Genomic DNA, 25,160 nt, shown 5'->3' with positions numbered 1-25,160 from the left:
ACTTCACATAGAACTCCCCTATGACCCAGCAATCCCACTTTTGGGCATTTACCCAAATGCTTACAAACAAGACCACACTAAAGCTACCAGCACAACTATGAAATTTTTTAAAGTACAAAAGAGGTATTGTTGTTAATTCCCAAACAGCATGGCCAAAATAAATAAGTGATAAGGAAAACATGTACAACTGAAGGTCTGTCTTAATCAGTTCCTTGCTCCTCTAACAAATTACCCCAGCCTGGGCAGTTTATAAATAATAGGGCTTTATTTCTCACAGTTCTAAAGACTGGGAATTCTAAGATCAAAGCACTAGCAGATTTGGTGTTTGGTCAAGGCTCATTCAGCTTTCAAGATGGTGCCTCTTTCTGTCTCCTCACATGGCAGGAGAGGGTAAACACATGCTCCTCAACTGGCAGAAAGAAAGGAAGGGAAAAGGGACTAAGGCATATCTACTTTTACATACTTCTCTTAGTGAGGACAGGAAAAAAGATCTAAAAAATGGGTAATACTATCCAATGGGCATTAGGGATTTGGGAGGAGCACATACATTCAAAATTATACCTTTAGTGAACAGACAATGCAAATAATACGTGTACATGATAAGGAAAAAAGCACTGGACTCCAAGACATTGAGGGCATGGCAGCCCCAGGGAGGACCTCTGAGAGAGGCGCTCAGATTCCACAGGAAGTTGTCATCTGTGTCACAGTGTGCTATCTCCAGGCCATGACCTGATAGTCTTTGGTCATGAAGACTTATCGTTGCGTGCATTCGTGTTTTGTATTGAGTGGCAACTATGCTCTAGGATCTGTGCTAAGTGATCTAATGTCATCCTGTTATGACTGCTACAGGTAACGGTGTGCTGTAATAGCGACTGTCTTTTTCCTCCTGGATCTTTTGGTGTCTTCTCTCCTCTTTCTTAGCAGCATCTTATCACTTACTCTAATGACGTTTGGCCTTCCTTTATAGTCTAATCCTTTTCTTAGAAAGTATTCAAAAATCTGTGTAGCTTATGAATAGTCGCAGATCCTAATTCTCCCAGCGGCATTAAAACACCGTGCGTGCGTGTGTGCGTGTGCGTGTGCGTGTGTGTGTGTGTGTGTGCGTGTGTGTGTGTGTACTGAAACTTGAACTCAAGGTCTCAGACTCACTTAATTTTTTTTTACCCAAGACTGGAGCTCTTCCACTTGAGTCATACCTTCACTTGTAACCTTTTGCTGGTTAATTGGAGATAAAAACCTCATGTACTTTTCTGCCTGAGCTGTCTGTGAACCTAGATCCTCCCATTTCAGCTTCCTATGTAGCTAGGATTACAGGTATGAACTATCAGGCTCATACCTTCAAAGCCATGTACAATCTCACAATTCCTATAATCTACAACACAGCAAACCTGTCACCCAAGGAAGCACTTTCTTTAGAAAGACTACATCCTGCCATTCGTCTAGCCATCCGCTCTTTCTGAGGAAAACCTATGGTTTACTTTCAACTAAGATTATCAATCATCTGCATCAAAGAAAATGTGCTGGGTGTCTTTCACCTGAAATCCCCATCCTGTGACATAAGCTTCCCGAGGGCCAGCAGCACTGACTTGTCTCCGGAGACAAAGAAGACACTGCCTCTGAGCCTCTTCAAAATTCAAGGGATTTCACTTGTAATTACTTCATATTATATTTCTATTTTAAGGTGTGTTGACCTGCTCTGGTAAAAATCATTTTGTCTCTTCCAGATATAGCTGAGGGATCTTACAAGTAATACACTGGTATGAAAGGAGAGATTTTCTAGTTGATGCTGAGAGAAAGGACTATTTAGTGAGAGTCAGAGTTGAGTCCTGTTCAATAACCACCTCCCTCCTCCCCCTCAGTTCTCTGGTCAGTGTTCCTCATGGAAAGTCAGGAGATATCTGGCCTCATGAAGTTATTGGGGCTACCACACCTGTATGTAGCTGTTGTGAAATGAGCCCTGGGTGGGCCATTGTTTTTATTTGAGTTGCTATTTATTTCTATGGCTGAATTCTTGCTCCCTGAACTTGGCTCAGCTAGCACTGAACTAAAGTGATGGCATCTTCTAACACAGTTATGATCCAAGGTAGCAGGGACAGAGGAACTGGGAAGGTTTAGGAAGCAGAATTTGGGTCCTGCCACTTTCTCTTGCCAGATGTGTGATCCTAGGCAAATTGGTTTCCCTCTCTGAGATTCAGTTTATAAATCTGTGGAAAGAGGAACAAGAAGATCTTATGATAGGACATCTGAGGTGGTTTTGGAAGCGTGCAGAGCATCTCTCAAATGGAGATGGTGAATATGCCCACAAGCTTGCTCCACTATTTACCACAACACAGGCCATGGACTTTCCCTTCTGGGTTCCCAGATGGTTGGGAAGACTTTAGGTTTGCCACGTGGATCATTCAAGATACCAGCTTCCAAAGTGAACTAGAACATTAACGGTTTAACATCTATTAACCTGCTAAGGAGGCACCCAAGGTGTCATGTGATACACAGGTTTGTGATATGCCAGGTTTTACAAATTGAGTAGATTTAACTTTCATAAGTTAGTAGGCATAGGGAAGTTCTCAAAACTTTTCCTTATACAATTCTTTCTTTCCCCACACCCCATCCAGCATGGCATGGAACATTACTGGGAAGAGAGCTGAAAAAAGAATTCCACAGTGACCATTCTTTTTTTTTTTTTTGTCTTTTCTTTTTTGGTACTGGGGATCGAACCCAGGATATTGCGCTTGCTAGGCAAGCGCTTTGCCACTGAGCTACATCCCAGCCCTCCACAGTGACCATTCTTAACTCATGCCACCTGAATGAGAACAGAACTCCACCCTACATAATACTTAGAACTAAACACCGTATAAAGCGCCCAAACATAAGATAACAACTTCCAAAGTGAACTAGACAGTTAAGAGTTTAACAACACATAACTTCCACATGAATATACTATACAGTAAGTGAGCTGACAGGCTGACTAGAACACTGAGTCGTGTTTTACTACATTATCTTTGCTTGGCTGAAATCTCAATGAGTAAATTATTTCATGTAGAACTAATGGATATACTAATTAATGGAATAGACCCAAGGAACATACTATATAATAGAATATTATAGGGATACAATATATATGTATATATATTATTGTATAAGGGAGATATATATGTATATATACATACACACATATATACATATAAGTATATATATGTATAGATGTGTATAGATGATTGGATAATGGATATATGTGTATATATACATGTATATATTTATACATACATACACATATATATGCATGCATATATTATTATATATTTTATATATTATATATATGCTGTTGAAGAATCTCCTGATGCAGCTCCACACTGCTGAGTAGAAAACACGCACATCCTAGACACTCAGATAGCTAAGTGGCTGAAAGTTTATCTATTTCCTGTTATCCTTGTTATTATAATTTCCTTTATATTTGTTGAACATCTGTGTGCTAGACATTTTGATTATGTTTTTAGTCTTCACAAAAGTCTGAAGTAGAGTCTTTTCCACTCATCTTCCAAATAAAGAAATGGGGGCATTAAAAGACTATAAATATCTTCCCTAGTTGTGTAATCGAACTATATCTTACTGAACTTGTGCTCAGATCACTGAATTGTCCCCTTAGGGGCCAAACAATGCACAAATACTCACCATCCAAAAGAGCAAGTCAAGGAAACTTTGTGGCTCTTCCTCCTTCTTAAGTCTCCCTGGAGAAACAATCACTCTCAGAAACAAAGTCTGGTAGGCCTCTCACGGATGGCTGTGACTCTTACATCTGAAGATGGAAGGCTCTCTTTGGCCTACTCTGTCTGTGTTTGCCTTCCTCAGCACCCCTCTGTGACTGTGAACCCTCATTACGCTTGGGCTAATTGTCAGTTTAGGCAGCATTCTCATTTAGCACATCCCTCTGGGGAGAACGGGCTCAGAACTGGGATATGGTTTTCTGTTTGTTCTCCACTCATCCAGATGCTGTTGGGGTTAAGAGGATGCCAACAACATATGCCACTCCAGATTTTTCACATCTACAAAGTCTTGATGATTTCCACACCCCTAGTTCTGTCTCTGGCCACCTGTGGAGTTAGGAAGTCAAATCAACCACTATCATTGAGTGTACCACCTCTAAAGAGAGGGTGGCCATTGGAATGTTTTGATTCATCGTCCTACCTTGCTTTGGCTAATAGTGTGCATTATGATGAAGACTTGAATTGGAGACCCAAGTTCTCACTGTGGGTCAGATTCCACTGTGACTACTTGGCCCCTCTGCTTCCCAGTTCCGTAGCAGTGAAAGCAAGAGAACCTGTGATGGCATTTCCTACTGTGTTCTTCTTAGCTGGCTTTCTAAAAGAGAAAGGATCTTTGTGCATATGTCACCACAGTGTTGCTCATGGTGTACTCACAGCCTGATTTCTTAATGTCCAGAAAATGCAGCTGTTGGTATGTACATACAATCAAAGCAGAAACGTAGGGTGGAGTGAGTTAACTCTCTCTAGAGAATCTGCAGAAGGTGAACTACACAGAGCCAGCAGTAGAAAGGCAGCTACCAATAGGTAGTTGGGCCCCAAGACTAACTGGGTTAGTTTGTGAGCAGGTCTCAGACTTTTCCTTTTGGTAAGTACCAAGTGTTTGGCCAAGACATGATGAAATCCTTTCAGAGCTAAGTAGAGATGCATAAATAATCCCAACATGGTGATCTGTGGGTCAACTTCTATCTTTTTTTTTTTTTTTTTGGTGCCAGTCCTGGGCCTGCTACCCTGAGCTGCTTTTTGCTCAAGGCTTAGTACTCTACCACTTGAGCCACAGCTCCACTTTGGCTTTTCCTTCCCTCTTTCTTTCTTTCTTTCTTGCTTGCTTGCTTGCTTGCTTGCTTTCCTTCCTTCCTTAATTCATTCTTTCCTTCCTTCCTTAATTCCTTCCTTCCTTTCTTTCTTTCTCTTTTGCTTGCTTGCTTACTTGCTTGCTTTTTTGAGTAATTTATTGTTGCTTGCTTGCTTGCTTTTTTGAGTAGTTTATTGGAGACAAGTGTCTCAGAGACTTTTCTGCCCAGGATGTCTTTGAACCATGATTCTCAGATCTCAGCCTCTGGAATAGCTAGGAGTATAGGCATAAGTCACTGGTGCCAAGTATCTTCTATTTTCAATAGTTTTTAAGATTATCCAGAGAAATGCATATTTGTTTTTTTAAAAAAGTCGCAATGTCTGTTTTGATTTACAATTTAAAAACTCCATCTACTTCATCCAACAAAACAAACTAACATCCTCTCCCTTGTGGAACTTGAGTTCTGTGTGGGTGACAAGTAAAACGGCAATTTCTCTATCCAAATACAGCATCCAAAAGGTAGCACTGCAGGAACATTTCCTTCATGCCTGCAACCCATCCATACCTGGTGCCACTGCAGGTCTGGGTTAGCTTCAGCAACTTGTTTATTTGCTTATTTACTTAGTATGGGCATTGGGTCTTATTCTTTCTTTCATATTTTATATTTTTCTTCTGTCCAAATCCTAATTGATGCATTTGTCATTGCACAGGCTTTATGGAAAGACATCATTAATTCTCTTTAAGTAGAAGGAAATATATTCACTCATTAACTAGAAGTCTGACATTGGGTGAACTTCAGAGCTAGGAGTACCCAGGGATAACAGCTCAGTTACTCTGATTCCCTGGCTCCTCCCTGTCTGTGTGTGGCCTGATCACTCTGCTGCTTCTAGGTAGCTGTGGTAATGAGGAAAGTTTGCTTTCTACTGCATCCCATGGAATAGCAAGGGCTCTAGAAGGGGCCAGAAAGTTCACAGGACACTTAGTAGACTATCTTGTCTCCTGTAATGGGTTTGTGTACTCTACCATTTCTGAAATAAACACTGACAAAAACCAAGGAGTTACCCTCAGAAAATCCTGGGATGAGGGGGGGGGGATTGTCAGGGTTCACTGAAGTGCTAGGACTGCTGTGGAGGAGGTGGGAACACTTCCACAGGCCAGCACATAGATGAAAGAACAGACTTGGGGACTCGGTTGCTTCTTTGAAAAATCACACCACTTGAAAGATGTGGACCAACCTCAGAGACCATGTGGCTTTGAGTTTTTCTCATGACCATGCCCTCAGCTATTGTGGTACTAGAATGTAGCTAGCATCTTCCTGGGTCTGGGGGATCGTTATATGGTCTCAGCTGGGTGTGGTGGCTCACATCTATCATCTTAGCTAAGTCAGGAGGCCAAGATCTGAGGATCATGATTTGAAGTTCAAGAGTCTGTGAACAGAGACTCTTATCTTCACATAACCACCAAAAACTTGGAAGTGGAGCTGTGGCTCATGTGGTAGAGCACTGGCCTTGAGCAAAAGAAGCTAAGGGACAGCCTCGTGGTATGATGGCCCAGGAAAGTGGAAAATGATGTTGAAGGGTCAGAGGTTGTTGAGAGACTATTATGGGGTTCTGTGGCGGGAAGATGGCCCACCGAACTAGACATCCTCAACCATATCACTGCATTACTCTCTTCCCCTCTGGTCAGGACACTAGATATGCTTGGTCACCTAGTGAGGATGTCAACCAAGAAGAAAAAAAAGTTATTCTCCCCAACTTTGTAATTTAGGCCTGCCAGGTCCTTTTCTTTTTGGAGGAGAAAAGGCAGTCCCTGAACTTCCTCCACTGATCAGTGGAGGTGCTTGCAAAGGTACTTGCAGAATCACTTAGCAATACTGGGGATTCTCTGAGCCAGAAGAAAACTTTGTTGTATGCCTGTCATCCCGGTCCAGGTAATACAAAGAGAAGAGCAAGTTTCCCCAGTGCAGGCCTTGGGGACAACCTGGACTCTGGCTCTAACCCGAGTTGAACTCCTTCTAGGCATTCCTTTTAGAATTGCTCTGGCCTTTGGCTATTTGAAGCTTTTTCTAGAGGAGGATTGCAAAACACCAAACTTTTTCAAGGACACTTCCTTTTATGACTTTTTTTTTTTTGTCAAGGAAGGAGGAAAAAAAAAACCCTGTATTTTGCACGTTATTAACCTTCCAGTTAATTGTTTCGTCTTTCATCTCCTAATCATCAAATGCACATGGTTTTCATTTCCATTTCAATCATAGCAATTATTTTGCATCCAGAGTAGAAACAATCCCAGTGTTGCTAACTTTGCTAATGCCCCAAAGTAAATAGCTCTGAGTCTTTCCTGGCATTTCCCCCTGAGAACTCCAACTGCCTGGGAAGTCACTCCCAATAGGTTTGGTTTCAGACATGTTTGCACAAGATGAAATCAAGTCAAGAGTGGCTGTTTCAAGCCTGGTGCCCTCCACAGTATGCTGAGCCTCTAAAGTAAAAGTGAGGCCAGAGAGTTGTATATCCTTGCCTCATTGTCCCACAACTGCATACCTTCCTCTCACATAGTCATCTCTGAGGCTCTTGGGATGGCCCTCCCAGCATCCCTCTCACCACCTTGGGAGCAGGACTGAGCTGAGTGAGCCTGAAGTGAGACATGTTCCTTTTAAGTTCCCTGGGGTCTTCACAGTCTGGTCCTTTCCATCTTGTCCAGTCGTTACAAGACCTTACACCTCCTGCCTGTCCAGTCCATGTTTTCTTCTCTAGATGGAGACTTGCCCTTGCCTTCATTTCCAAAGGGTTGTTTCCAGATCGTTCTTCCAAAAGGAACACAGTGAAAAGAGATCAAAGCAGAGAGAGAGAGAGAGAGAGAGAGCACATGTCAGTCAATGGGAGTCTTGGTCCTCTGAGATGAGCCCTGTAAAAACAAAATTACAGAGCACCAGGATGCTGCTTATCTTTTTGGGCTCCCACCTGCTGTAGATCCTGAAGCTCTGCTGAAGATGTTAAGCCTTCCCATTTTGCTATGTGTCTGGAAGAGTGGCTATCAGTGGATTGCTCTTCATCTGACAGAGATGGAGCCCATCTGGCCTCACAGTGTTGATGTCAGCTCTTGCTCTGATCCAAGATTTCTGTCCTTCCACAGTGTTCTTCCACCTCTCATCATTGTACCCCAAGTGCATAGAGGACTTCACAGGGGGACTTGTAAGGTCTTCTTGTGCAGTTGAGTTTCTGTACCTCAGTTCTCACCTTAAGTTTTGCCATCATCTCATAACCAGGTACCCAGAGAACAGAGCAGACTTAGGCAGCTTGCAGGTCTTCAACTAGACAATGACCTGGACTCTTGGTGAAAGTGGCCCATCATTCCAATCAGGGGTAACTTGGATCCAGTTCACCAATGTCTTTATAAATGCTAATGTCACATTCTGTAGGAAGTCTGTGGAATTCGTACACCTAAGCAAGCTTGGAAAGCAGTCATTCTAAGCCCATAGACTGGTCCTTTCCATCTTGTCCAGTCTTTACAAGACCTTATACCAAGTCTTTTCACAGTGGAATAAATGGTGTCGCAGGTATTTTGCAGCCTCACATGTTCTTAAGTTGCTTTAAGGCAAAGGTTCGGTGAAACAAAAGGACACTTATCATCTCTCACTGTGGTCGTATGACCATAGGGAGTGGGTGGGAACTGATTCTTCTCATTCATTTAGGACCAATCCAAATGGAATTATTGGGCTGTGGCTGGAACAGCATCCTGGGAAAAGTTTTTATCCACACTGACTTTGTAGTTCCTACATAGGGGAAACAGTCATTTCTCATTCATCCATTGTGTTGACAAATATAACCCTTTCTGTGCTGTGGTGACGAATGGAGCAGAGGATGCTGACAACCTGATCACAAGATGTGGAGGCCTGGGAAGCCCTCTTCTTAGAAATGCCCAGACGCTATTGGGTATAAGTGGCAAAGAGACAGGAATGAAATCAGCTCTTGATTTTGCCCTGTGTGTCTGAATGGTTTCAGCCTGCTCTTTCTTCAATTAACAGAAAACAGGACACTTTGTTTCACCTGGTAGTTCCTTCTGCACTGCTCTATACCTCTCCATTACTAGAGTAAGCAGTAGTCAGTCCTTTCTTGAAGTACAAAGACTTTGGATTCGTGGGCTAAGTCTGCATTCATGACATTTTTTTTAATGCAGGTGTTTCAAGATGCCCAACTAGAAACCTATTCACTCCTTAGTCCTAACACTCGTTTACCTGTCAGACCAAAAATGACCTCCTCTCCCCCACCCCCCACCCCGCAAAAAAAGTCATTAGCACACTGCTCTTTTGCCAATCCTGAATTAATTTTCACCAATCAAGGGGAAACCTAGGGAAGGATAACAAGAAAACAAGTACTTATCCGAAAAAGTTACTGGGAGAGACTGTCTCCTGTGGGTCAGCAAAAGCCATGTATTATTAAACTATCTTTTAACACACCTGAAAAATGTTTTCTGAGTGAATGACTGAGGTTTAGCCTCTAAAGGGCAGTCTGTGTTACATCTCAGTTGTCTGTCAATTACCACCTGATTTCATGCAAACTCTTGCTACCTGTACCTTGTATCAGGCAGCACTTTATGATTTTCATGGACATTCTTAAAGAGACGCACATGTTTACTCAAAGGGTGTTTGCATATAAAATTTGCTCAATCTCTGTGGAATACATACAGGCATCTTATACATACATCTCATCTCTGTAAGTTATATGATTGCCCTTGGTTTTTAAGGCGGTAACTGTGTATGTGTGAGGTTCCACTGCTTCATTCAGGGATTTGCATTGAGATCAAATGGACTGAGGACCAACAGTGTGCTGTATGCCTCACCAGGAACTATGTGTGTATTTTTAATTTAATCCCTTAGCAGCTTTCACATGATCTGTGTGCATGTTGTGGTTGGGATTATGGAGTTGAGTTCTTCAGGTTTTATTTATGGTCATGACTTCTTGCATGACAAGCCTCTTTTCTAATATTGAACCTCTACAACTTCGGCTCAAGCCATATCTTCACTCGCAGCTTTCTGCTGGTTAATTGCAGATAAAAGTTTCTCACGGTTGTCTGCCCAGGATTGGCTTTAAATCTCAATCCTCAGATTTCAGCCTCCTGAACTACCAGTGCCCAGCCTAAATAAATACTTTAAAGGAAGCACTTTTCTTTCCATATTTACATCTGCCCTTTTCACTGTTCCATGGAATTGAATGGTGTGACAATGGCTAAAGTTCTCATCTTATAAAATCCTGCATTATTTAAAGACTAAATTCCTCAACTGTCAAGTTGACACTAATGGATCAAGTGCAAAGAGAAAATCAATAATTCTCTCCCATTTTCCTGCCTCTCAAAGACTGATGGAGACAGAAGGAGACTGGCAGTGCCAATACTCTCACTATTGAATAGAAGATTCTTCACAGGTCCCTTGAATTTGCCTCTGCCTTCAAGCCTTCATCATGTACAAAGGAGAGAGGAATCGCTTTTCTACTTACAAGAATGTGCTATGATCTTTTCTTCATACTTTACTAGCCTAACATCATCAGAATAATAAATTTTCTTACTAAGCAAGAAAATAAAGATTTTTTTGAAGAACCTCAGTGAGGTGTTTCTAAAAACATGTTGAAAAAATGATGTTACTGATGCACATTCTGTGCACGATGATTTTCATTCTTCCTGAGAGATGTGACAGGAGTGAGTAATGGAGCCCAACGTGAATTGGGAGCCTTCTCACTAAATTCAGCTCAGCAAATTAAAGGCATAAGTAATTTTGATGACAGCCTAAAAGAAATGAATCTTCAAAGGTTAGGAAATTTTAGTTTTAACTTGAGGGAATTACAGGAAGCTAGTCTTTCTACTCTTTTCATCTTAAAAAGGCATATCCTAAAATATTACCTTGTATGCATGTGGAGAAACATCCTCTGAATCTAAAATTTGGAAGCAGAATAAAGCTTTTCAATTAGCCTACTATTGGTATCGTTAACGCAACTGCCTTGGGCTCCAAAAGCCACCTTAGAGTTTCCAGATTTATCCAGAGGGGCTTGCCATTCCCGTATAGTTACATTTCATAGAGAGAAACCAGGACTGCTCAGTGACCAGCTGTGTTTTCCATCTTTGGGTCGACCAGTTGTCCTCACAGCAGGGTGCTACTTAATGAAGAACATAATCTTTAAATATAATTTAAGCCTTTGTGGAAATGCATGATTTCATTAGGCCACTTGGATCTCATGAGACGGCAGACTTCATTTGCTCAATTGTTCTCCAAGGGGTTTACAGAGTTGATGAACCTCCTTCCTTACACTTTGGGAAACAACTCTCTGACCAGATGAATTCTGGTCCACATCCATGGGGGATGTATGATTCAAGTGCATTTGAAAGCAAATACAATGAATTTGAGTATCACAGATTTTAATATTTCATACTTCAGGACATGCTGTCAACTACTTTTGTATTGCTCTCTTATAGTGACTCTTTAGATTCTCTAAAAGTCAGCAGCTGATTGAGCCACTTATTGTTCATGCATTCAAAAAGTATTTTCTAAGAGCTTCCTGTTCTGGGCTGGACCACACTGAATACAGAGCAGGAGAGCTGTGTTTTTAGGAAGATTTGGAAAAGGCACTAGGAGTCATTCACTCATTCAAAAGTCCTTGTAAAGCTGATTGCTAGTGGCTCATGCTTGTAATCATAGCTACTTGGGAGCCTGGAAATGGGAGGATCACAGTTGGAGGCCAGCCCAGGCTGACTCCTTCCCCAAATACCTTTGTAATCCACAGCTGGACACAGTGGACTGGACCTGTCATCCCAAGTTAAACACAAGGCTGATACCCACCCCCCACTGAGAAGGTCTTAGTGTCAGACTGGCCGGGGCAGAAAATTACACAAGACTTCATCTCTGTGGACAGAAGCTGCACAGGTAGCACAGACCTGTGATCTCATCAGTGACAGGAACCCTCAAGTTTTTAGATCTTAAAAATAACCAGCAAAACACAAAGCTGGAAATGTGGCTCACTAGCAAGCATAAGACCCTGAGTTCAAATACCCAGTATCCAAACCCCCCCGCCCCCGCCCCAAAAGTAGGTTGTGTGTGTGTGTGTGTGTGTGTGTGTGTGTGTGTGTGTGTGTGTGTGTGTGTGTGTGTGTGTTCCTGCCCAGGCTGTCTTTGAACCATATGTATGATCATTTTAATTCCAACTTTGAGTGAGCAACTTTCTACCCAGGGTCTTCATTTACCTTCAAGCAGAAAATGCAAAATGGAAAGAGGAGGGACCCCAGGAAACTATAGAAAGAGATAGCCCAGCTCTTTGATCTGCATAGGAGAGGGTGCAGAGGCTCACTCTGGTTCTGTGTGGGTGAGAAAGATAGTATAGGACCATCAATGTGCCCAGCCACTGGACATCAGGAAGTGAAGATGGACGTCAGGAAGTGAAGTTGTAGGGCTCCACACCCCAGTTCACAGCTGCCCAGGCTGAGTTCACCTAACCATAGGCCACAGTAGGGAATGTGGGCTTTGATCTCCTATATCTTATGTTTGGCTTCCTGTCTGCTACTTACCAGTCCTGTTACTCTAAGTAAAACTCTTAACATCTCTCAACTACACTTCATGGTAAAAGCCATTACTAGGGCATGCACTTAGCACTGTGGACGGCTGTAGAAAACATCCCGTAGATGAGGGTTGATATCGTGGGAACAGTTATGCTGCTCCAGGTTACTTCTGCCTTCCTGGTTCATCATCATCTATCTGTATGTAAGCACAGATGCATGAAACTATGTGTGTCCCACATATCATACTCTAGAACATTCCTGTGTTTTAGGAAAGTTCTTTCACACTCAGCCTAGTAGTGAAAGGCCCTTCTTTCTTCAGCAGGGGTATCTGACTCCCCAGGGCCTCTGGGATAACTGAATGCTTTTGATGCTATACTGAGTACTTACAGTCTGCATTGGGAAGGGGGCTGGGACCATAATGCCTGGTTGGCTCCTTAATAGCAGTGTAAATCACCAGGTAGTGGAACAAACAGGACCTGAAATTGACTTGTCAACTTCTATTTCAGGACTTTGCTTGCTTACCTCTGGCTTTTCTTGTCAGGGCTTCTTGGGCAGGGGATAAAATTTTTTTTAAAAAAAAGATGGCATATTTGCCACTCTTCTCAGAAGCTCAGCTTTTCAAATAAGTGCATGCCATTTGTGGGTCGCTGATGCTGTTGTAATTGCTTTCCGCACCTGAGGTGCCTTTTAACTGGTTCCTCTCAGTCTTATTGATCAACTGGGGAAGGGCAAGCATTGGTGTCAAAGCCCCAGTCTGCAAGAAAAGAGGTGGGAGGAGATTCAGTATGTCTTTTGAAGCAATCCTGTAGTTAGCTAGGGCACAGGTGGCAGGCAACCAGCTTTCTGTTCTGTGGGGTGCAGAGAAATGCGTGAGCACTGTAGTTCATCTCCTGGTTAACAAGGGCCCTCTCTCTTTTTCCCTCCAAGACAAAAAAAAATTTAAGCCATGTTTCTCCTCATCAGCCTTTTAAAAATTTTAGAAACTTTCAATCATCAAGGTGATTGATAGGTACAAAGAGATAAAGTGTGGGTTTCTGAATAATCAGGGATTCACTGGCATAGGTTATTAAGATTAAATAGTAAGTCTGTCTCCCCAGGATGGGGAAGACACAAGTCACCTATTTTATGCTATTTGAACCCCCAAAATCTCTTCCATCTGAATTTACCATAGAGGTTGAAATGACAGTCCTCAGAAGTGACCAATTTCTTTATTTTTATTTTTTATTAAGTTTTTTTATTGTGAAAATACTGTACAGAAGGATTACATGGGCAAGATAATGAGTACATTTCTTATCAAGCGTTGTTGCCTCCTCTTTGGTTTCCCCTTACCATCCGTGCCCTCCCATTCCCTCCACCTCCGCCAAACTTGTAAAGTTCATTTTTGAAACTCTTTTACATCTCATTGGTGCAATGGGTCCACCTGTATCCCTATTTAAACATTTTTTCCCTTCCCCTTCACAAATTGTACCAACATCAAATACAGTGAAAACAGGGTTTATACCATGGGAGAGGGACATACAAAGCAACAAAGAAATCATCTTATAAATATGTTAGAAACAATAGCAAAAAAGAAAAACCATTTGAGTCCTTATTTGGGGGTTCATTTCGCCGAACATCAACTTGTCTGACCGTTTCTGCTTGTCTCAGATATAGACTAGTTATTGCAAATAAGGGAAAACATGGGACCTATGTTTCTTTGGGCCTGGCTTACTTCACTTAATATAATTCTATATAAATTATATAAATACAATACGAACCAGTTCCTTCTAGCTTGATTCCGAGGGCTAGCTAAATGTATAGAGGGAATAGCAAACTAAATTAATTTGGGACTGTCTCTCAAAATACAGGGCTGGATATGGTCATATTCTGGGAAAATTCCAGTCCTGCCTTTGTGTACTATAAACTTTCAAGTCTGTTTCTTAGATTTTTCTCAAGGGAAAGTTATCAGAATTCATTGTTTGATGCTAGTGTGAGACTCAGTCTAGAAAGACTCTCTTGATAATTTAAACAAGGAATCCTCTATGTGGGCTTGCCATTGAGCAGCAAATTCTAAATGATTTGGAATAGAATGTGTGTACAAAGTGTTACTAACTGGCTTACCAAGTGACCTGTGGTTCATCATATTTGAGATTCACTAAAAAGAAATCCTTATGACAATCCTTTGTGTAACTAAGGGTTGGAGTCATGGCTCAAGTGGTAGAACACCTGTCCAGCAAACATGAAGAAGTCCTGAGTTCAAACCCCAGTAAAGCCAAAAATACATACATTGGATTTATTAGTTATCTGTAGATCTCCAGTAGAATCTTGTGCACCCTTCCTTATCCATCAAATTCACTGGCAAAGGAGCTTCTCTAGAGACTGGATAGCTGAGTGGGAAAAGTCTGTAGCCAGACAGTCCAAGTCCAGCTCCTACTCCACCCTCTTGCTGTTTGGTCCAAGGCAAGATGCCTCGGTTTCTCCATCTGAAAAGTGGGAATTTTTTAGATGATTGCCTGAATTATACCCATAAACCCATTTAGAAAGGTGGATAGTGCTTAGTAAATCCTTGGCAAGTATTAATGTTCAGGTTGTTAAATTTATGAAACTGAAAGACTGGGCATCTCTTTAAATTGTCCTAAGCAATTACACACAACTCCCTTCAAAACCAATCTTTTCACAGATAATTCCTTGTTTTAAAATAAAGGATGGGTATTTTTCTCTAGCACATATGGAATTAAGACAAAATTAATTCAAGTAGCAGGAAGAACACTAGATTTTGGAATTCTATTGCATTATATATTGCTCACACTTTTGTATTACAGATATAGAAAAATATATCCAGTGAGTCAGGCATTTGAACATAATATTTGGAGCAACACTGAAGTACAGGCCCTTGAACTTCACCAACAGATGAACTGTGAGCTCCCATAGCAGGTGGTCACATATTCCTGTTTATAGCTGATACTGAGCTCTCAGGAGAGGTTAGTACCTTCAAGTAAGTGTAAGTCAGTGGGTAGCTGTTTCCTCTCTACCCTTCATTTGAGGCTTAAGTACAATTCTGAGCAAATTACAGAGCTACAAAACACAAAACCTGGGACACTGAACTCAAATTTGGGTGAGTTCTCCTCTTCATGACATTTTATGAGGAGCTAATTAAGCCTAATTCTGCTGTATTCTATAGATCGAAGGCTGTATAGTAAGGCCTAGCCCTAACCTTGTCCCTGTACATGTGACCTTGAGCAGGCCCAAACCTAGTTCTTTATCGGTGAAACAAAATAAGAGGACAGCTTGCCTTTGTCCTGACCTCCGTGAACAAGGCTGGGACTTAGAAAGCAGAGCGAAGATGTGTGGCCTCTGGCTCTCCTCTTGGAGTTCTTCGCTCCCTTGGCCTCTTTGTCTTGGGCATTGGGGATTTTCTTTATACATTGTGTTCAAGCAAAGGAAGACAGGATGGTAAAAATATTATTCCACAGCTGGAGTTGAGCAAGGTCTGGGATGGAAGACTAAAGACGGAGGAGTGAAGGGAAGTAGTAGAGAGGAGCTGAGCATGAGTAAAATGGAGACGAGTCCCTGGGGCCTCAATTCTTCTACATTTGATCCCCTGTGTAGAGTTAAGACTTGCAGGGTGAGGAGGCCACAGGGGTGAGGCTGGAGGGGAGCCGCATCCATCACCACTGCACAGAGCATTTAATTTTCCAAAGACTGTCATTAAGCAAATTCCGGCTGCCGCCTGGCAGTCCTCACCAACATTTGTTGGAAGAAAATTACGAGTAGGTGATTTGTCTGAGGTAATCACCAGGCTGGATTCTAGATTCTTAATGGCTTTTGGACCTTTTGCCTTTTTTAAAAAATTGGTTGTTAGGAAATTCATTTCCAAAGCCTATTTTTGCAATCTGTGTTGGATGGCAAGTCAGGGCAAAATTAGAAAAAAAAAAAAAAAGAACAAACACTGGGCTCTCAAACTCTGAAAATTGAAATGAGGCGAGCTGCAATCTTGGAATTGCATGATGGGCTGTGGGAGAGTCTGGTTGTGAGGAAAGGGAACTTTCTAGAAGTTTCTGGCGGTTTCCTGCAGAGCACAGCATTCTTTCCTAAATTTGGGTTTTCATTCTTTATGCAGCAGCTATCTGGGGTTGGAGGGCACGGGCCTCAAGGGGAGGCGGGGAGCTGGGAGCTGGGAGCTATGTATAGATTTTGGAGCTGCTATTCCCAAACTCTGGAAACCTGAGAGTCCTCGGAGAATCACAAAGACACGATCGCTCTGTTTGTCCCTTGAAGTACAAAGCGGTTTTATTTTTAGACATTATGATGGTTTTGTTTTCTTTTTGATCTGGGACAGTAATCTTCAGAGGCAGCCTGAGCCAGCAGATAAGTGCCTTCCGAGGTGGCCAGCCACACTTGGGAATATCATGCTGTCAGAGGTGTCCCAGCCAAGGCAACCTCTGATATTTGAATAATTCTGGGTTCTCAAAAGCTTCCCTGCGGTGTAGAACAAAGCCTCTTGGTCTCTGCCCACTGGATGCCAGGATTAGCCCCACATCTACACACTGCACGTATTCCTTAGAGGTCAAGATAGTCCCGAGTTAAAGCCACCATAGGAACCTCAAGGTCATTGAGTTCCTTGAAGCTAAAAAATGCAGACTTTCCTGCATGCCCTTCCTACCTGCATTGCAGATGTCAGCTGGGTCCCAGGCCCCTGGTCCTCTCCTGCCCTCTCTCCTTTCAGTGTCCTGCCTCCACCTGAGGCACCTCAGCTCCTCATCTGTCCTCTGCTCCCCTCCATCAGCTGAAATGCATTGTACATTCTCGCTACCCTGCAACAACGGGCATATGTAATACAGTTCTCATCAGGAAATGTTTCTTTTATACTTACCAAATACATTCTTTTTGAGTAAGTTTGCCAGATGTGCTGCTTCAGCAAGAGAAGAGACACATCCGCTCGGTGTTTCCCTTTGGCTTTGAAGATACGTGTTTTTCACAGGCAATGTCAGGGGGACACAATCCACCTGAGGTCTCTGTGGTTCTACTATTTGTATACGGCTAAGTTTTCTTTATATCGTCCCACTATTTAAGGACCCAAGGGGACATGTTTTGCTAGTGGAAGACCCTCATGTTAAATCATTAATGTACCAAAGACAGAGGGGTGATTATATTGAGTTGGCATCAAAGCTAGAGTCATAGAGCAACCGTCTAAGACTTAAAGTTTAATCAGAATTTAGAGGTGGAACATGGCTGGAACAAGTCATATTTCTAAGATCAATTATTCTAGGATTCAACTCTGATGACTACATAGCTCCTTGTTTAGAGCCTATTAATGGATTCTAGTCCAGCCCTGGACTTGTATGCAAGAACTTTGCCATCTGTCATGCATGTATCTTCGCCAACATTCTCTTGGTCTGTGCTTCCCCCTCTCTGTGGCACAGGCAGAGACCTGCATCTAGTTTTCCAGGCATGCCTGGCTGTTTTATACCTTTGCCTGAATGTCCCAGTCTTCTTTTCTTATATTCTTAGCCTAGTTTGAAAATGTCTTTGGAACTATCTCTGTGTCCGATATTGAGGGGTATTGGATCATAGTACTTTACCCGATACTGAGGGGTTACTAGGTTATAGTACTTCACCTGATATTTGGGGCATACTGGATCATAGTACTTCCCCTGATATATTAAGGTTCTCTGGTGACATTTCTTTCTGAATTTCTAATACTTGGTACAAAACAATGTATTTTGTACATAATGAAGAGGATTAAGGCTTGATCCTCATTTCACAGAGGTAATTTAGGATTTGCCATTCTGGAAAAGGCTTTAAAAACACTTCTAAATTCCAGAAGGTACCTAGAAAATTGCAAAGTCTCCACCCAACTGCTCCCTGTGGGTAAGTCTGAGCCAATGCTAGTCTTTGCTTGGGCCACTCTGCTGCTACAGCACCAAGCAGCACAAGGTTTTCTCCTTCACTGTAGGGTATGCTGTGGTCATGGCCCTTGAGACTCTCCCTAAAGAGTAGTGTTGAGTTGCGTGCCTATTTACCTTTGCCTTGTACCTGGGGATATCCTGCTGCCAGGCATAGCATTCCTGCAAACGGGGAATTTCAGAAGAAATTTTACCTGTGGTTAACAAAACCATACATTCTATCAAGTTGTGTTCTATCCTATGACATTGGCTGTCTTCATATTAACGAATAAATCTCTCATTTCAGTCATCAAAGAATTGGCATCTGAGGGGAATAGAAAACACAAAAATACAGTTCTACCCCTTGAGCAGCTCACAGTTCAAGATGACTGACTTCATCTAATAGTTCCTCATTTCACAGCCCAGAGCATCTCATCATAGAGCCCTGCACTGGGACCTGGAAGAGCCGCTGGGAAGTCTGCACACAAACCACACAGAGGAGCAAAGGAACCACCCCAGGGTCCCTGGATGCCTCCCCTACCTGTCTTCACTTAAACCCCTTGTCCTCTATCCTTTCTGATTGCCCTAATGGCTACCTATTATCACCTGTCAGACAAGAGGAACCATGAGAGGCTCCATGAGTTCTTCCATAGGAAGTAGGTCAATAGATGGACATTTTAGGCTCACACTCAGTCATTTGTTTACAGGCCACCATGAGAGATGGATGTGAAGTGGAGTTCTTAAACCTTGATTCGTGCTGCCAGCCAGGTTTAGCATCTGCTGCAGAGACATCCACTATTGCCTGGAATTTGGCCATTATTACCTGCTTGGTATTCTCCTAGACAACACCAAGTTCATGGTTAAGTTGTGTTCCTTTATAAGACAGAGGTTTTAATTATTTCTTTGTCTCATTTGTTTTCCTTCTGGTCCCTTCCCTGTCAAATTATTTTGAGAAAGACTAGTTAATTTTTAGAGGGAAAAGGTCCTACAATCCAGGAATATAATTTCTTGCAATAACCAGTTGACCAAAAGAAAAAAAATGACAAATACTCAGTCAGCTGAAATTTCCCCAAAAGCCAGGAATTTAAAAAAATTCTTAAAGTGCCAAGTGGAAGTGGCTGCTGAAAGAAATTTGGTTTTCTATTGGAAGTTTTTTTAAAAAAGAAAAAACAAGTCTGTGATACTTGACTTTAGAAGGGGAAAATATGGAAAAGCCTTTAAGGATATAAAATAATAATAAATGTTCATGACTTTTTCAAATTTGGAGATTGACAGAAAATATACTCATAATAAGAAGGCTAATAGGGGGTTGCTTTCAAAAAAAGCATCCCTCAACCATCCTCCTCTCCTTTAGGTTTAATTGTTTTGCCAGAATAACTGAACACCTGACCCCTACGTAGTGTTGTTTCAGTCTTTGAACTGGCTTACTATAAATAGATGTTATACTTTGTCTTCCCAAAATTTGCCTCATTTTCATAAGGGAATTGACCAAATGATCAGGAAGCAAATATTTAGACTTTGAAATGTATGAGGAGAGTTCTGTAAGAGAGGAGACACTTTCGGGACAATGTCAACAGGTCTATGGGAGGGAATCATTTGACTAGAGCTATGTAAATTTCAAATATTGAAAGCTCTGGAAATGCCCCAGATGCATCTATTTCTCAGGAAACATTCTCAGGAGACATAAAACCCTGGAAGATGAAAGAGTGGCATAATCATGGCTTTGTGCTATGAATCTTACCCCAATCCTTTCTCCCTACTACCCCCCCCACACTCCCCACCTCCCTGCTCTGTCATTCCTGGGGCTGGAAATCAGGACATGGGCACTGTCCCTGAGTCTCTTTATCCTTAAGACTAGCGCTCTACCACTTGCCACAGACCACTTCTGGCTTTTTGAGTAATTTTTTGGAGATAAGAATCTCATGGACTTTTCTGCCCCAGTTGGCTTCAAACTGCAGTCCTCAGATCTCAGGGTTACAGTCAATCCTTTCTCTTTGAAGAATATCATGAGTATTTTTTGTGTGAGTAAATTGATAAGCTCTGAGGAATACATTAATAGTTATTGCATACCTAGAGTTCTACTTTCTTGCCAGGTGCAAGAAAGAGACTCTGCCAAGTGTCCAGGAAGTCAGACTACTGGGTGAGAAAGAAGCAGTGGTTGTACTAACAATTGCTTGTTTCTATGGTTCAGTGACAGTACATAAATATCTGTACATTGCATCATACCATTTTTACAGTCCTTTAGGGGAGAGTAATTTTTTTTTTTTTTGTGGTCAGTTGTGGGGCCTGAACTCTGAGCCTGGGCGCTGTCCCTCAGCTCTTCAGCTCAAGGCTAGCACTCTACCACTTGAGCCACAGCGCCACTTCTGGCTTTTTTCTTTTTGCTTATGTGGTGCTGAGGAGCCAAACCTGGGCCTCATGCATGCAAGGCAAGCACTCTACCGCTGAGCCACCTTCCCAGCCCTGAGAGAGAGAGAGTAATATTTTTATCCCCATTTTTCCATTGAAACCTTTGAAGCCAAGCGAGATTAAACAACTTGCCAAAACCACAAGCCAACTAATAAAGGCAGAAGATCTGGTGCAGGGGGCCTGTTCTAGACCACTAGTCCCACTGCTTCTCATGGACTTTTTCTTTACCTGTTTGGGCTGCTACAGCAAAATATACTCAACAGAGAGCTTGAAAACAACAGAAATTTACTAGTCGCCATTCTGAGGCTCAAAAGTCCAGGACTGAAGAGTTGGTAGAGTCACGACCTGGTTCCTCACTTCCTGCCTTCTTTCTTCAAACAAGGGTTTGACAAGCTCTCTTGGGCCAGTTTTGATCTAATCGCCTCCAAAGGCTTCACCTTCTAAAGATGCTCATGCATGGAGGATGAAGTTCTAACATGCATTTGGGAGAACACCAACATTTAGACTGTAACAGACCATAATATTGATGATCTAAATGTCCAGGTCATAAAGATGAATGCGATTATACCATTCACAGGAAAATGGATGGACCTGGAGATTATCATGTTAAGTGAAATAGACCAGACTTAGAAAGACAGACAGCATCTTTTCTTTCCTATGCAGAATCAAATGAAAAAAGAAAAAGGAAGGATGCCAGGAGTATAAAATTGGACATGTCTGGAGGAGGGAGATAATCAGAGGGGGAGGGGAAGAGACGAAAGTGATTATGATTGCATACTTTATATGCATGAAGGAAAATTGAGTAATAAAACTTGCATGGAGCTATGATGTTATTGCAATGAAACCCCTTTTTATAATTTATATGTACGAATGTACACATTTACATCAGTACCTATGTATGCTTATACATACACATAGAAGAGTCTGTATAGGAAGTAGAGTGACTTTTGAGTCACAAAGGACCTTCTCAAATAATCTGAGGTATATTTAATAACAGACAATTTAATCAACAACAGGATGGAAAACATGAAAAATTCTCCTCTTGCCATTTTGGAAAATAGTTTAATACAGATATGATTTTAATGCATGAAGCCATGCAATCGTGTTCCACTGGGATTCATTAAAAATGTGTGCACATATATATGCATGAATTTTATTAGGTAGATATGTAAATTAGTGTATCTGGTGAAGGATTATGCTTTGGAATAAGAAGCAGAGACCATGTTATGATTACCTTTTAAGGAATCATACAATTTCAGACATTGTGGTGGTTGCTTTTCATATTCATATTCAGCAGAATGAGAAGGCAAATCCTTCAGAGCTCACTGAGGCCAGCTGCTCTTCCCAGAGGCAGTGCCAGGTGATCGTTGCTCTGCTGGGCAATGGTCCAGCTGCCCCATCAATCCAGATCACATTTGGAGATGAGGAGCGACACCTGTCAACACTCCATCATACATTTTCATTGACTCTGTTATTCAACCAATAATTTTTGAGTAGGCCCCAAGCCCTGAAGGATGACCCTAGGGTAGCTTGGCCATGGAGCCTATTAGTAGTGAGTACTGAGAGGCAGAAACTGGGTCTTGCAGGCCAGCTGGAGGGAGGATATCTATGGCTGGCCCCTTGGGAAGAAGGCTGTTATACATCAGGCTCCACTAGATTCACAAAGGGAAGAACCAATGCACCCTTGGGCCAGCCCACTGTTGATGTCAGAATGCCTTTTGACACTCCATGGGAATCCTCAGTCACAACGTATTTTACTTCTGAGTGGTCCACAGAATTTGTCATTAATTACAGATACTAGCTGGAGATATGCTGATGGCAGGGACAAGGGATTCAGAGATGGGGCTGGAACTCATTGGATAGGATATTCTGGTTGTATTCCACGTTGTCAGTGAGGTCAAGGAAGACCTTCGTTCTAATGAGAGCTATGGATTACTTGAGCATGGCACCGTCAGAGAGTGTGGAGGTCTGGACTGGAGCCTCATGAGCACTGACCACCAGAGCTTCTCCTGGGGGTCTGGGCTGACAGCAACACACCTGTAACAGCAGAAGTTTCCTATCTGTAATTTCCAGGATCCCTCTGTTCTGTGCACTTACATGCACTGTCTGGTTTTTTTCGCCACTACTCAGCAAGGTCAAGACTATTATTTCATTTAACAGATGAAGAGACTGAGATTTCATCATATATGGCAGAGCCAGGTTTCCAACCCAGGAATGTCTGACCTCAAAGTATACCACCTTCCTGTTTTGCCATCCAGCTATTCTTGAGCCAATACAAGCTTTAGCCATTAGCCAGAGAGCTTGGTTCAGGAATTTATCAGTGATGACCTTAAGTCTCCAGAGTCTCTGAGCACTTGAGCAGCACTGGCAAAGGAAGAGACTGGTGGGGCACTGAATGCTGTGGGATTTGTATAGGAGTGATGCACTCAGTAACATTCATTCTATGTTAGGTTCCATCCTGTGGAACACACAGTGACAAAGTTACCTTCTCTGCCTTCTAGGATCTTCCAACTGAAGGTGCTCACTTACTTGCTTCAGTATGAAGCTGTGAGAAGGAATTTTTTCTAAGTTTGTACACCTTTCCTTACTATGAATGCTAAAGTCCCATAAGTTAGCTGAACCAATCTCAGAAGACGTGTTTTGTGTTGGCCCAGGTACCACTCACTGGATGAATGGAGGCACGCTTGTCTGCTCTTATAGATTAGTTTTCTTGCTACAAAAGAACCAAGCAGGGGGGAATCTATTTTCCCTTACCCTTCAAAGTAAATCTACTTTGTTTTGTGGGAGGTAGCAATTTATAGACATATCTACAACATTATTTTCTAAAACTCAAGTGTTTTGGAAGAGCAGATGGAGCACCATACTGCACCCACTAGTCATATATTTTGAAAGGTATTTTCTTTTTGAGCAATCCAGTGCTGCTTTATTTAGCAAACACCAGTGAAAGTTTTTAAGGCAGCAAACTAAAGAGCATGAGTGGCTGGGATCCTACTGGCCAGACACTCCCTCAGGTATAACCCCATCCTGATTTTCATAAGGGGAGGGAGTGAAGAGATTGAGCCTGTCTACACCCCCCATACTTTGGGGGGTGTAGATATCCATGCTAGAGAACAAGTCATCTGCATGCATCGGCAATTGTTCCTCCTACTGCTCCACTTTCTTGACACTAATAACCTATAAAATAAATGGAAAAGCCAATGAAAGCAAATTCCACTATTTTTACATTTTTTAAGAGTGCAGTAGGGAGTTGTAGGTGTTGAGTAATTCCAACAATTCCAGGAGATTTGATTTTATATATCCTATTCAGTCTTCACAAGAAACCAAACAATGTTTGAAGAATTAACGAACCCTCACATTAGAAATTTAATTATACATGCTCCCCTGTTCAGAGCTCAGTCCATGCAGTCTTTTACAAAAGAAAGCCAAGTCTAGATCATCTGCATACTCTTGTTCATTCAGCACTAGTCACCATAACCATGCTGTGGGAACAGCCCAGATGCTTGACAACTACTGAATGGATCAGAAAGAGAGAAAGGAAGATGCACAACGGAATAGTACCTAGCCATAAAGAATAAAATCATGTTGTTAGCAGGGACATTGATAGAACTGGAGATCATCTTATTAAGTGGAGTAAGTCATATGTGAAAACTAGACCTAAAGGATAAATATATACATAAACATGTACAACAAGATCTAGAGAGAGAGAAGAAGAACAGCCATGTAGTTGTGAGACAGTCTGAAAGAATTAGAGGGAGAGATTGAGGGAAAAATAATGTTACAGGTTGAGTAATACCAAAATACATTATGAATGGAGGGAGAAAGTAAGAGCATGCCAGATCCTCCTCTTATTTTTTCTTGTTCTTCCTCTTCCTCTACAGAGTCCTATCTGTGCACACTGGAAGTGAAATGAGCATGTCTTTATAAAATATGTATTATTTGTGTTCATATTACTTTATATAAATGATCTGTAAATGCACTACATTAAAAAGAAAGGCAAGTTTCTTCATTTTCCCCTCGGCATTCCATTATTAGGTACATTCAAGATGCTGTGCCCTTCCAACATCTGCCTCAGTTTCATTGTCTGCATTCTGTCCACTTTATTTAGGATTCCTTGCCTGACAGGTGCCCATGTGGCCTCCAGCTCCACACTGCCACAGAGAACACTATGATTCACACCTGCACTCATGACCTGGGAGACTTGTGTAGAATTATTTCTGGGATGTGTGCCCATGAGTTGAATCTGGAGGCCACTTGATCCATTCATATTTAATTTCAGATGGGTTTCCTGAATGGACATGGTGTACCTCCCCACCAATGTTTGGTATGAAGTGCCTCTTAAATTTTGGTCATTCTGATGGCTGAGGGTGGCATTTCATTGTTTTAGCTTTTATAAAGGTGACTTGGAGCAGTTTTACTTTTTTTTTTAATCTGTGTGGATTTGTGGATTTTGCTTTCTGCCTTTTCAGGTCCTTTACCCGTGTGTGTGTGTGTGTGTGTGTGTGTGTGTGTGTGTGTGTG

General features: G+C 42.0%; 1 protein-coding gene across 1 annotated transcript in view; it reads left to right on the top strand.

The window, feature by feature from the left end:
• Window positions 1-25,160, top strand: part of Elmo1 (engulfment and cell motility 1) — a 418,449-nt gene that overhangs the window by 325,439 nt on the left and 67,850 nt on the right.

Source organism: Dipodomys ordii, unplaced genomic scaffold (genome assembly GCF_000151885.1).
Source record: "Dipodomys ordii isolate 6190 unplaced genomic scaffold, Dord_2.0 Scaffold245, whole genome shotgun sequence".
Classification (NCBI taxonomy): domain Eukaryota; kingdom Metazoa; phylum Chordata; class Mammalia; order Rodentia; family Heteromyidae; genus Dipodomys; species Dipodomys ordii.
Note: the sequence above shows the minus strand (reverse complement) of the source record. Positions and strands in the feature narration are given on the sequence as shown.